Here is a 14,550-nt window from a genome sequence, read left to right as displayed (position 1 = left end):
CGACATGTATACTTTCAAATAAGCTATATCATTCTTCAAAAAATATTAACTAAAATCGAGAAAAATCGCGTTTTTTTCCCCACTGACCCCTGGTCAAATTTTATTTAGTCTAATTATATATTCAAAACATGTAAATCGCTATTTTTGGTTGCCTAAAATCTTTGTTGAGTTATGGCATCATGTATGAAGTAGTGACCATTTGCTTGCTTATTGAAGCAGCTTTTTCAGAGGTAAAAATATGGCGTTGTGGAAATTGTGAGTTTGAGACCAATTGCAGTCTAAAAAAGCCAGATCAATGAGTAATCGGGAAGAAATTTGCAACAAATGATTCTGTTTTATATTTTGTGTGGATATTACTGTAAGGCATATGAAGATTTTCATTCAGGTATAGCAATTAAACCAGAAAAAAACCATATTAGACGTTATGGTGTCCATATACATAACAAGTAAAGAATCTCACATGAATTTCATTATCATGCTGATTATAAAATCAATGTTTTTTTGATAATTAACAGTTCATATTTCACTTAGAAAGCAATTACAACAAGGCTTTTGTAAATAGAATTCTAACTGACAATTTAAACTTGTCGAATACCCTATTTTGAGGTCGTAAACTTTGCATGAAGTATGAGTATCACCTTTATGTTGTAAACATTTCAATCCAATACTCCTAACAATTGTGTTTTGTACTGCATTCGTTTCTTGTGGCAGTAATAACTCTTGAAAGAATGGTTGGAATGCAATGAAAATCAGCCAACATATGTGAAATTAAATACTTTACAAAATGAACCTCAAAAAACAAGGTCATCCAATCAAGTCATAGTAGAAACTTGACGGAAAGTTGTGAAATTTATTAATTTTTCAATCTTACCGAGATGACTATGATTTAATTTATATTGACATCTTATACAGTCATAGATTTAGGTTCATATTGTAATACATATACATCTGAATGTTACAGAAAAAATTCGGTTGTTGTATGACTTTTCGTTCAATAGATATCTTTGCCACAAATTTCCTCATATTTTTAACCCTGAAATTGTCGCCATGCCAACCGAATATCCGGTTTTCCCCCTGCACTGCATTTTACCATCTACTGCAACAAAAAGATGACAAAATCTGAAAACAAGGTACTACACGGTTAGTGTTTTAAAATAGCCCAGACAATGGCCTAAAGCCATTCAGTGTCTGGGAAACCAGCAAATGATAAACGTGTAACTCAAAAACCCCCCATAAATAATGACATATATGCAAAAGTAATAACACTAATCAAAAGTAAATTCCCTGAGGCCAGTACGCCTGACATAACGAGAAAAGTCCATTCCTTGCAAAAGAAATTAAAAAGAAAGAACAGTGGAAATTAGACTATGAAAATATTTTTTTTTATAATCTGCACTTATTGCTGATAGCATTGTAAATGGTGTGAAATTTGACAGCCATTGATAAAAGAAAATATTTTTTTCCTGAAAATTGTAATTGCATTGTTATTATTGTATTTGTGATAGTTAGCAATATCTTCAACGCTTTTAGCTTTGAACACAAAAATTTTGGAAATATTGAATTTCAACAATTTTTTTAGGAACATAAATATTAGAAAAATAAGTTATCTTGAAAAATAACTCATGACAATTGGAAAGTTGAAAAAAGCTAGTTTAATGTTCTCATTGCATGGGCCAATGGGATTATGCTGTGAAATTCATGGTCATACCATTTTGAATTGTTGAAAACTCCTGTTAAAATTTTCTTTATCCGTCCTAGGGGTATACTTACCTGTTGAAAATTTGTAGGATTTATTCCCTATACACTCCATATCCGCAGAGGCACCTAGTGATTGATGTAACTGCTACATTCCATGGTATTATAATCTGCACTATGTTGATAGCATCGTCACGAACTCTGTCCACATCACTTTTCGTCTTCTGCTTGTATCTCGTGAGACAATGGGCAGCTAAATGCAATCTATTGAGCTCGTTCAAAGCTTTTATTGCTTGCCCATTTTCAATGTTTTTATACTGTTTGTTCCATGGCATCATGTTTTTAGCTCACATTTGGTGTACCAATGTGAGGTTATTGTATAAGCTGAATCAGTTCATTTGCATCTGATTTGCATGTCTGTATGTCTGTATATTTGTGGGTATGTGCGAATATATGTCCGTCACACACAAAGGCTCCCATACCGCCAAAGCTACCATCTCAGTATTTGGTGTACAGGTAGATGCAGGGGTTGAGATGTGACTTTGTTCAAATGAACACATCAGTGTCAAAAATGTGCAAATGAGGTAAGAAAAAGTGAAATCCTGCAAACGTGCAGGAGGCATGCCAGTGAGAAACAGGCAAACTCCACTGATCTTGACTCATTTCCTGTCATTGTTTATGAACTGTTACATATTAACAGATCAGCTGCAACCATAGACAGTAGATGGGGAAGACCGTTTATACTAAACTAAGAGGGGCTTCTTTCTGCTATGCATGTTGCTTAAGTTGACCTCCAGTACCTAAAGTTTCAGACCTTAATTAGTTCGAGCCCCGGCATGGCTATGATGTTGTGTCCTTGAGCAAGGCACTTTATTCCTCATTGCTTCTCCCCACCCAGGAGTGATGGGTACCTGGTAGGACAGAGGTTGTTATGTGTGCGTTTAGCTCTGCTGCGCTTATTGGTTGCACATGTGAGCTGTTGTTTGCTCCCCAGGGAGTTGAGTGGTATCATATTAGGTCCAGTGACCAGGGGTAATAATAATTGTAAAGTGCCTTGATCACATGTACTTGTGGATATGTGCGCTATATAATAACCCAATATTATTATATTAATTGCTTTTGTCATTCTTGTTTTTCTGGTTTAAATATTTCTTGTTGTTTTTCTGGTTGTACTGTCCAGAAATCATTGTCATAACATCAACGTAGAATTTTCCTCCACTAAACAGATAGAAACAACATTTATTGTTGATCATTGATAACCCATACTGGTATATACCAATTCTGATCAAATTTGAGCAACATCGTATAATTGCGGTATTTTTCCATTTTCCTGCCATGTAATCTTTTGTACATTTTTCATGATGCTTCAGCTCTCTGCCAATACGAAGTTTTTGATTTCTCGGCCCTTATTAAGAGTTGGTTTAGATAAGTTAGATAAATTAAATTAAGTTAGATAAATAAATTAGATAAGGTATAAACTTCTATTTTAGGCTTCTTTTCAGGCATGTGTCCCTTTGCTGTTATGCAATTTTTTCTCAAAATTCAACTTTCTAAATATGTATCAAAATGTATTCGCAGAATTCTCTGTTCATAAATTTTGTAAAGCTGTAACTTTTGGTCTTTTTTCACGTCCTCTTGATTAAAATGAAGATGTATTGCATTTTGTCAACATCATTGAATATCTGTTGGTGCAGAAAATATATTTTGAGAAAGTTCTGAATGACCCAAACTACAAATTTAAAACACTCTTTGTACCTTTTTCTATTTGATTGAAAGAAGCAGTAAATTTCACAAAGCATATATATTTTATAAAAGCCCTAATGAAAGAGAACATGGTCAACTCAGTACACATTAATTATTTGTACAGAAGTCACATGACTTTGCCTTTTAATGAACCTCCAAAAAATTGGTTAAAAGCCAATTTACAAGGATAGGACACGATTTCCTATTAAGGTTTGTACACTGGCAAGCTGTTTCAATCGACACACATGTACTGTTTTGGTCAAAAAATAGGTGACTATGATCCAGGATCGAGCATTATTTTTATTTTAATGAAAAGGTCACAATATGAAACAAAAATTAGTGAAAATATCAAAAGTTACAGCTACTGTGGCTTTAAGTCAATATGTACATGTAAGCATTTATAGCATTTATTCCTGTCAGAAGTCATTGCTTAAGGTAGCGTGTTAGGTTTGTTGAGTATTATTCGTCAAGAGTTGAGGGACAAATTTAAAAAAGTGTGTTTGTCTTAGTTCTATGTGAAAGTATACACCTACAGACTTTGTCAGTTTAAACACTAAAGTTTGAACTATCACTCACCACAGATAACCAGAATTGTATAGACGTCAACAGGGTAGTTTCAAAGTGTCTTTGTTTTTCTATAGTATTTTTTTAAGTCAAGTGATCAGTGCACCAAAAAAGCAGCTTTCAGGTGACACTTAGGTGAAATTCACATTTTATTGCCAAAATCTAAGTCCAAAAATAAGTCTTTACATGAGCAGAATCTAACAGGCTGCCTTAATTATCACTATCCAATTGCTGGGGTCATTATATGGTCTTTTATATGATGTGTTTTATCAATGTTGACTATAATTGCACTCAATGTAATGTTACACATGATTAGATTAAATTGACTGAAATGGATTATTTGCATTCAGTTTCTGTAGCTGTATGATGTTGAAATTTATGCAGACCACCACCAATAACCCATGTTTTGACTATCACCCTGTTCTTACAATCACTAACTATGTTTTGGCAATCAACAATATCCAAATTTAAAGTAGACCACTGGTCGGTGACCATGTTTTCACCGTCGTAGACATGTTCTGGCCACCATTGACCACGTTCTGACCATCACTGACCATGTTCTGGCCATCATTGACCATGTTCTGACCGTCATTGACCACGTTCTGACCATCATTGACCATGTTCTGGCCATCATTGACCACGTTCAGACCACCATTGACCATGTTCTGACCGTCATGCCTTCACCGTCGTAGACATTGTTCTGGGCACCATTGACCACGTTCTGGCATCATTGACCATGTTCTGACCTTCATTGACCACGTTCAGACCACCATTGACCATGTTCTGGCCAATTGACTATGTTCTGACCATCATTGACCACGTTCAGACCACCATTGACCATGTTCTGACCGTCATTGACCATGTTCTGGCCAATTGACCATGTTCTGACCATCATTACCCATTGCTCTGGCCACCATTGACCATGTTCTGACCATCATTACCCATTGCTCTGGCCACCATTGACCATGTTCTGACCATCATTACCCATTGCTCTGGCCACCATTGACCATGTTCTGAACACCATCATTGCCTCCTATGGTGACCATGTTCTGACCATCATTGACCATGTTCTGGACATGTTCTGATTACTGTTGTAATGCAGCTTTATTCACAATGACCATGGTCTGTCCATTTTGGTTGTGAGGACCATGGCAATGTTTTGACCATGATACGACAACGATCTCTTTTGACCATATTCTGACTGTGATGTGACTATCATAATGCTGACCACCACTGACCATGTTCTGACAATGGTGTCAATTTAACAAACGTGTTCATTTCATGGTCGATCATGGTCAACTTGATAGTCGAAACATGGTCGACCATTGTCAATGACCATGGTTTGACAATGGTCAAACCATGGTCGACCATGTTCTGACCTTCATCCTCAAAGCAGGGTACTGAGACATTGCACTGATTGTATGTGAACAGAGACAGAGCAAGAAATTCTACTTGACCTCAAGTTACACTGTACACTTGACCTTGGATAATAAACCCTACTGAGACATTGCACTGATTGTATGTGAACAGAGACAGAGCAAGAAATTCTACTTGACCTCAAGTTACACTGTACGTTTGACCTTGGATAATAATCCCTACTGAGACATTGCACTGATTGTATATGAACAGAGACAGAGCAAGAAATTCGGCTAATTGTACTCCGCGAAATAGTGAAATGGTGAAATCACGATTTTCGAATTTTTCCAAATAGCAAAATAAACAAATAAAGCAACTACACACAGAGAAATTACCCAGTGCCACCTAGAGTTTGCTTTATAATCGTCTCCTACTCATACTAGTACAACATTACATGTAAAACGCCATGTTGAACATTGCTGAAATTGGCCTCGGAATCAAATTCAGTTTCGAGTGACTGAACAAACAGCTGGCATATGTTTTTTCCAAACTGACCAAAGTCATTTTCCGTCACATGAAAGTATTTCGACCACAACAAGTTTATTGCTGGCATGTGTTTTGCAGTATAAAGAAAAGGCACTGATTAGCGATGATACCATTGTCAGTTTAGTTTATTTGTTTGGCCGCCGTTTTATCACATGTACTCCTGCCAAACTACGTACGCGTGCACGCTTACGCAAAACATTTTTATCTTGGTACAAGAGATCTAAGGGACAAACCTTTAGATATTCGGAGGGGGTGGTCAGAAACCTGCACCTTTTCGTGTTGTAGATCGGAGCAAGAGAATTGTATTTGATCACTGTGTAACTCTCGATTACATGATGGAAGCTTTAATCGCCATCCTGACCGTGAAGTGTAGCCCTATCGCACCAACGACAACGCTCGATCCGTGCGTAGAAAACATGCTAAGGATGTTTCTCAGAGAATGTGCAGACTCTAACAAATTGAAGGGACATCAGCTGTAACTTTTTCACTACTCTGTTTCAATGTATCAACTATGGAATTTTACTAAAATCCTATCATCGTGACCAATGCTCGGCAGCCTGCTTGCCAACACAGCCTGCATATGTGAAATGACCATTATGAATTTCTTCATGGTTTAGGGAATCAAACCAGAAACAGCAAACAAAACCCCCCCCCCCAAAAAAAAAATTCAGAACAGAAAGTTTGGGGGAAATATCTTCACGCTACATTACAAAATAAACAAAATATTTAGAACACAATTGAGTAAAATAAATCTGCAAGACTCAGAAAAATAATTTGCACATCTTTAAAAAAAAGAAAATTTGAAATTTTCAGTTGTACAATTTTTTTACACAATCCGTTCTTGACCACCCCCTCCCAAAATCTAATGGTCTGTCCCTAAGCCTCGAGGTATACGTGGTTTTGTGCACTGTCAACTTCCGGGTTCGCGATCGCGCGATTTCGCCGACTTTATCGTACTTTCGGTGCTTAACTTCGATGTTGAGAATCAAAACACGTGCAGATTCACAGAATTTGACTTTGTTCAGATGAAACTCAACAGATTTTCTTATCAATTTCCAACCTGTACGGCATACACATGGGTTTTGGAATCCACCGTGCAGATTGCAGTGTGAACCCGGGTATTTCGGCTTAACATCAATTATACAGCATACTCTAGGTGGCAGGTAATTTCTGTATGTGTAGTATCTTTATTTCTTCATTGTGCAATTTGAAATAAATCGTGATTTCGTCATTTCGCCATTTCGCTATTTCGCTGTGTACAATTAGCCAAGAATTCTACTTGACCTCAAGTTACACTGTACACTTGACCTTGGATAATAATCCCTACTGAGACATTGCACTGATTGTATGTGAACAGAGACAGATCAAGATTAGTCTGCCTGTCAGTGTAGGCATTTTTTGAACTCTTGAGTCATATTCTGAATTTTGGGAATTTCTTATAGGAAGCTCTACACTAGTACACATAGTATGCAAAGTTTTCTTGAGTAAGTGACTTCAATGTACCATAGAGGGCGCATGTACTCTGTTACCATGTACAGGTACATCAGTGTGGAACTTGACATAAAGGTAATTAAAATGGCTCACGAAGGACGAACTATTATTGCTATGTTAAAATATGACAATGTTAATATTTTACTTTTGAACATCTATGCTCCAAACTCTGTTAAAGAACGAAAAAACTATTTCAATTTACTCAGTGAGGAAATTGAAAAAGCCTCACGAGATCATGAATCAGATTCCATAATATGTGGCGGTGATTTCAACTGCGTTGTAGATACATCCAAAGATAAGATATCCTCAGCTAGGTTGTGTAATGATAGTAGTGTACAGGAGATTAAAGCTATGATGAATCAGTTCAATCTGACTGATGTTTGGAGAAGATTACACCCACATCTTCTCCAATACACGTGGCACAGACTTTGCAAAGACAAAAAAAACTATCAGACAAAAGTCAGACTGGACCGGTGGCTCTTCACGAGTGACTTGTTTACTGAGGTTAAAAAGTGTGAAATTTTATCTTGTGTTATTTCAGATCATCAACCAGTTGTAGTTGATATGGAATCTTTAGAAGGTGTAAAACGTGGGAAAGGGACATGGAATTCAATAACAGTCACCTGTCATGTACTCATTTCAAAAACCAAGTAGAAAACCTCTGGAAATTTGGACAAAGTCAAAAGCCTCTTTTTGATGACATTACAGTTTGGTGGGACAAAGGCAAGGATAAACTTCGAGAATTGGCCATTAAGTATAGTTTACAGAAAAACAGAAGTAATAAGAAACACCGTAATCTGTTGGAAAAAAGACTGCACAATATGATGACATCAGATCAATCTGCAAGTGATATTGAAGAGGTTAAAAACCAGTTAAAATCATAGGAATTAAATCAAATACAAGGACAGCAAATTCGATCAAGGGCCCAATGGGTTGAACAAGGAGAGAAGTCTTCAAAATATTTCCTCAATCTAGAAAAACAGAGAGGTAAAGAAAAACTATTCAAGGAGGTTAGAGACAAGAGTAGCAAAATAGTCACTGATATTGATTCTATATTAGACATACAAGCAGAATTTTATAAAGATCTTTACAAACAAGAAAATGTTGACACCCTACTACAGAGGGAATTAATAGATAAAACCAACATTTCTTTAAGTAATCAAGATAAACAGAGTTGTGAAGGTCAAATTACACAGGAAGAAGCTCTTAACGCTTTAAAGTCAATGGCCAACAATAAGTCAGCACGTTCTGATGGCCTTTCAGTGGAATTCTATAAATGCTTCTGGCATATTTTAGGGTCTGACCTAATTGAAACATTTAACGCTTGCTTTAATTTAGGGGAATTGACGAAGAGCCAGAAACTTGGTTTAGTTTCTTTGCTCTATAAAAAGGGAGATAAGGCAGACTTAAACAATTGGAGACCGATAAGTCTCCTCAATGTAGACTATAAGATTCTTGCAAAAATAATTGCTAATAGGGTGCGGAAGGTAATAGGCAAAATATGTAGCCCAGATCAATGTGGATACATCCCCGGGCGGGAGATAGGTGATAATATTGTCTTTACTAGAGATATTATTGAATACGCTAATTTTACTGATAAACCTCTTATTGTCATAAGTCTTGACCAAACAAAAGCTTTTGACAGGTTAAACAGAGACTTCCTTTTTCAAGTCCTTGACAAATTCAACTTTGGCACTGACTTTGTCAAGTGGATAAAAATTCTTTATAATAATACTACATGCAAAATTAAGTGTAATGCCTTTTTTTCTCGCAGTATTCAACTTCAGAAGGGTGTGAGACAAGGGTGCCCCTTATCACCGTTACTGTATATCATGGCAGCAGAAGTGCTAGCCGAAAATATTCGTAAAGATGACAGCATATCAGGATTCATACTACCAGACAAACAAGAGGAAAAAATTAAGAGTTTTGCAGATGATACGACTCTTTACTTGAGAAATTTGAAAAGCATTACTCAGTCATTGAAAATGTTTAGCAAATATGAAAAAGCAACAGTTGCAAAGCTGAACAAGAAGAAATCAAAAGGTTTTTGGGCTTGATTTATAGAGTTTTACTATAAAAACCGCATTGATTCAGTGGTTCAATTGACGGGATCGATTTTTCAAACAAGGTTTTACAGATCTTGGGAGTTGGGTTTGGAAGCAGTAACACATCTAGAGAAAACTGGAAAACAGTGATGGAAAAATTTACGAATTGCCTTAAGATCTGGAATACTAGAAATCTGTCGTTTAAAGGCAGAGCAATAGTAGCTAATATGCTGGCTGCATCAAAATTATGGTACCTGGCATCATTTGATCACGTACCTAAGGAAATTATTAATGAAGCAAATAGTAAATTATGGAAATTTATTTGGAGAGGTAAACGAGAAGTTATAAAAAGGGGTATTTTCATTCAAAGATATGAAGTCAACAACAAACGAACCCCAATGGTGTATGGGGATATGTTAAATACCTGGAAGTCACTTAGACTTACAAGAGTGAATCTGCCAACATCAAAACAGAATCTTCTTAGAGAAGTTCTGTGGTATAATGACAATATTAAGAATGAAGGAAGTGTCCTCTTTTATGACAAATGGTCAAAGAGTGGAATTTTAAGGCTTAGGGACATCTGGAATGATGACAGAAATGACTGGCTTCAGCAATGGGAAATAATTGCAAAAATTAAAGGAGTACAAATAGACATGTACAAGAGGAAATCAAAACAGAGTATGAAACACTCCTCAATGCTATTCCAGATTCCTGGAAACAAATCATCTCTTCAAACATCCAAAATGAAGAAAACTATGATATTTTAGACTTAGAGAATTATGGTCTGACAGAAAGTGATGTCAAAACCAAGTCACTTTATTGGAAATTAGTTGATAAGAAATGACATGCAGTCAGAGGTCAGATTGGTCAAAAATGGGCTGAGAATCTAAGTCTTACTGACAGTTACAAAGCTACTCTATTCAGCCGTCTTAATTCAACAGAAATTGTCAGCAATTCAGTAAATGATTTAAATTGGAAGATTTTCCATCGAGGCCTAGTCACAGGAAGCTTGGCCAAAACTTTCAATTTAAGTGATGGGAAATGCCATATTTGTGGCCAAGAAGAAACACTGGAACAGTGATTTGAGTGTAAATATGTTAAGAAATCTGGCAGAAATGTATTTCTTTCTTTGTCAGAAACCACAACTTTGGTAATAACATCAATATCAAAAGATTAGCAATTGCAGGAATCGAAAATGATAATAATGCAACATCTGACATTATTTACTGTATTACTTCCTTTGTAAAATATACAGTTTGGAATATTCGAAATTCGCTTACTCTTGATGGGATTAAAGTTTCCCTTCAATCCTATGTCATGCAATTGAAATGCCATCTCTCTTCATGGATGAATACATTGTATTTCATTTATAAGATGATGAACAAAACTGAGGATTTTATCACAAAGTTTTCAAGCCTTGTAAGACTGGAAGGAGAAGAATGCATCCTCAATGCATTCATATGATGATCTTTGTGATCAAACAGCTAATTATTTGTTTTTTCACACAAGACGCATTGTAATTTAATGCATTCACAGTTATCTAGATTTGTTTTATTTGTGACTATGTTGAAATAAATTTATCTTTTTCAAAAAAAAAAAAAAAAAAAAAGGTACATCAGTGTTCTGGTGTTTGAGTGCCGCGATAGAAATTCTGGCAGATGAATGTGTATTCTCAGCTTTCAGTCAACATTCTTGTTTCTTTTCAGAACTATGGCCTTGTCTGGAGCAGTTGTAATAAAACTACTGGTATATACAGGAATGAGCTGTTTGTGATGGGAAAAGTGATTGTGTGGCAATGGCTATGAAGATCCATCCATCAGTCAATGGTGTCAGACATCTGTTTCTCTCATTAACTTTCCATGTTTTGGAAATCATATCAGCTTGTATTCCAATATGTAAGATACACTCGACAAATTTAAAGTTGCACCAAAAAATGGTGAAAACTCATTTAAAAGTGCAACTCACACCTAGAGTAAGAGAGGTACAGTATGCAAATTAAACCAATACAGTCAACCCTCTCGAGGCCTACCTACCTACCTTAACCCTTCCAGTGGAGCACTGTAATTTTCCCGAAAAATGTCAGAGCAACATTTTACCAATTTTTTATGAATTTTTCTGCAACTTTATCATGATTTTGGACCAAGTAGACAAAAATGTTCATGGGCTACACTTTTTGACCAAAATTTGAGAAAAATCAGAAAAAATTGTCTAGATCTGAAGGAAATTGTTTGTGTCATATTGTAGAAAGGCAACAAAAATCGACTTTGGCAAAGGGTTAATTTAAAAACCTCTCTCAGTGGCCCATAACATTTTACATGCTATAGATACAGAACACTGTAAGAGATTTTTTAAATGTTCTGTGATGTATGTTTTCAGTTAACCCACCATGCAGTGGAAGTGAATTCATAGAAAATGTCAAAATGATGCATTTATTCTAAGCAGACTGATATGTAAGCATGACAGTGATTGTAGAGATGGCTCAGATCAACTTGAATGGTGTAAGTGATAGCAAAAGTTATATTGTGGTTGCTGGAAAGAGATGAGTGCAAACTCTGTGAAACAGTTTGTGTGAACACTCATTTAGAGCCATATTCTCATTTCAATATTACCTCTATACATTCTTTTTCAGTCAATATTACTGACACAATATCTTTAAGTCAGCCATATTGATGATCATTTTCAAGTACAATAGCACTATCTGGTTGAATGACAATGGGATAGTGTGAATCGAAAAGCATACATACTTCAACTTTCTGTTTATCAAATAGTACTGACTAACTTTCATTAAATTTAACTGACTTGCATAATGTCATCAAAAGTGACAAGGTAGTACACACTTCCAAAGTGAAAGACTTAAACTTAACTTTTCGCCACACTTTCCTATATGAAACTTTCAACCATCCTCTTACAAAATCAAGACTAAAGTTCCAGGATGACAATGAAAGTTTAGTACCAGAGAAACAAACTTCTGAATATTTACCAATATTTTGAATTTCAAAATGGCAGTCATTCTGTGTTTGTACTGTTGGGGAAAAATAAAATTTCTGACTTTCCAAAACTAAGCTGGTGAAAATTTTACTCCAAATGCTGTGAATATGTGCCACTTTTTTGAATTTAAGTGTCTGTATTCTGATTGACCTGTTTTTGTAATCATTTTTACTTGCAGATTTCATAGTTTTTTGTCCCACACAGGTATATAATGTGACAAGACATGTGCACAGTGTGACGAAATATATTTATGTAATCAGTATGTCATTTATTTATGAGGGAAACTTTCATGCTCAAAAAGATGTATAAAATCTACCATGACCGTTTTGCTGATTGGATATTCCAAAACCAATATTGTTAACATTTTTTTCTAAATTCACAGGCGCAGAAAGTTACCATAAATATCACCCTCCAAAGTAATCATTGACAATAGACTACAGATCCATACCTTCAAAGATAAGTTATAATAGTTTTTCATGTCATGTTGAGACTACATTGAAACCAGTGCCTCATTTAAACTATAAAATGTGTTTCACTGTAAGTTGTATACTTATGCAGTTGAAACAACTAGATAAGACTAAACCAAGAACTTACAATCATCAGTCTTCCAGTCAAGTAGAATGGACTGCTCTGTGGATGTTATTTTACGGTAGAACGACCTCGGGGACAGGTAGTTGGACTCTCAACTTTCTACAATTCTTTTTTGATCTACCACTTGTTGGGGCTCATTTAAAGTTTTTGGAGAAATAAAAACTTTCACCGTCTTAGTTTTTCGAAAATCTAAAATTCAATCTTCCCCCATAGAGTTAAGACAGGAATGGCAGCCATTTTGAATTTCAAATATCACAAAATGTTGGGTAATTTGTTTCTCTAGTTCACACTTTGCACGGCAAACCGTAATTGTTATTCTTAATTTGGTAAGAGAATGGTTGAAAGTTTCATTCATGAAAGTTTCAGCAAAAATTGAAGTCTTTTGCTTTTGAGGCACATTCTACCTTAACACAGTCAACCATTATACTTTATGTTCATAGTCTGTCACATGATCAAGAGACCGAGCCTCTTGCAGCAGCACTGAGTACAATGCAACAGTTTTACATTTTGTACAAACATTAGCCTTTAGAAGTGTAATGTAATCAATAATTATGTATCTCACACATGACAATTATGTAGTTTTCCATTGTGGAATTAACATTTAGGTATTGTGTATGCAGAGTATTATGATTACATCCATAGTTTGCCAGAGTTGTATTTCAGTAAGGTTGATAAACTTTCTCATATCCACAAATCTTGCTTCTTTCTTGGCAAAGTACTCATTTTATACATGAGTTTGCCTTTCTACCCTAAACACAGTCTATGACATCATTACACAGATGACATTTATTTGGAACAAACATGATCTGTGCATTCTTGACCAATCAAAGCAACAAAATTGTTTGTCGGTGCATTATTAAATAGGAAAGTCTAGAGTAGTCTGTGTAAGTTTGTGTGATTGCATTATGTGTTGTAGTAGTACTATAGTGTTATTAATCTCTGTTGATGGTCAATGCCATACTATAGTATATTATTGGAAGTATCAGAGATATCATTGATTGTGGAAATACTGCCTGTCAGTATTAGCTCCACTGTCAAGGTGATTTTAAGATTCACATTCTTCATTGTGCCATCACCTCTACTGTTATGAGGTGAATGTGAAAGTGGAAATGTTTATGCAAAGGAAAATGGTGCGAGTCAAGCAGCAATCACTGGTAATTCATTACACCAACATTAGCACATTGCAAAATGAAGTGACTTGTTTAAGTATTTTATCGCTAAAATGATGATGCACTGTAAAAACTTACATAAATCAACTATCTTCCTACTGAATATCTGCATGTTCTTACTCTCTGTCAAAGATTTTATTTCTGAATACCTACTTCAGCCATGGTAAGAATGAACTTGAACCTGGTTATCATACAGTGTTGTCCTGTAGACCATATCATTTAACTGTTACTGCACTGATCTAGGCATAGGGCTTAAAGGCCCATGAGCTGCAACTCTGCAAAATTTGTCCAACCTCGAGCTACCTCAACTTCTTCAGATATTCATTGCAATCTACAAATTGAACGACATAGTCATTAACTAT

At 35.6% G+C, this 14,550-nt stretch overlaps 1 protein-coding gene across 1 annotated transcript in view; it reads left to right on the top strand.

The window, feature by feature from the left end:
- LOC139118431 (1-deoxyxylulose-5-phosphate synthase YajO-like) overlaps nucleotides 1-14,550 on the top strand; it is a 388,145-nt gene that overhangs the window by 37,418 nt on the left and 336,177 nt on the right. The gene's annotated exons all lie outside the window — the stretch shown is intronic.

The sequence above is a fragment of the Ptychodera flava genome, chromosome 19 (genome assembly GCF_041260155.1).
Source record: "Ptychodera flava strain L36383 chromosome 19, AS_Pfla_20210202, whole genome shotgun sequence".
Lineage (NCBI taxonomy): Eukaryota > Metazoa > Hemichordata > Enteropneusta > Ptychoderidae > Ptychodera > Ptychodera flava.
This window is presented reverse-complemented; position numbering and strand designations above follow the sequence as displayed.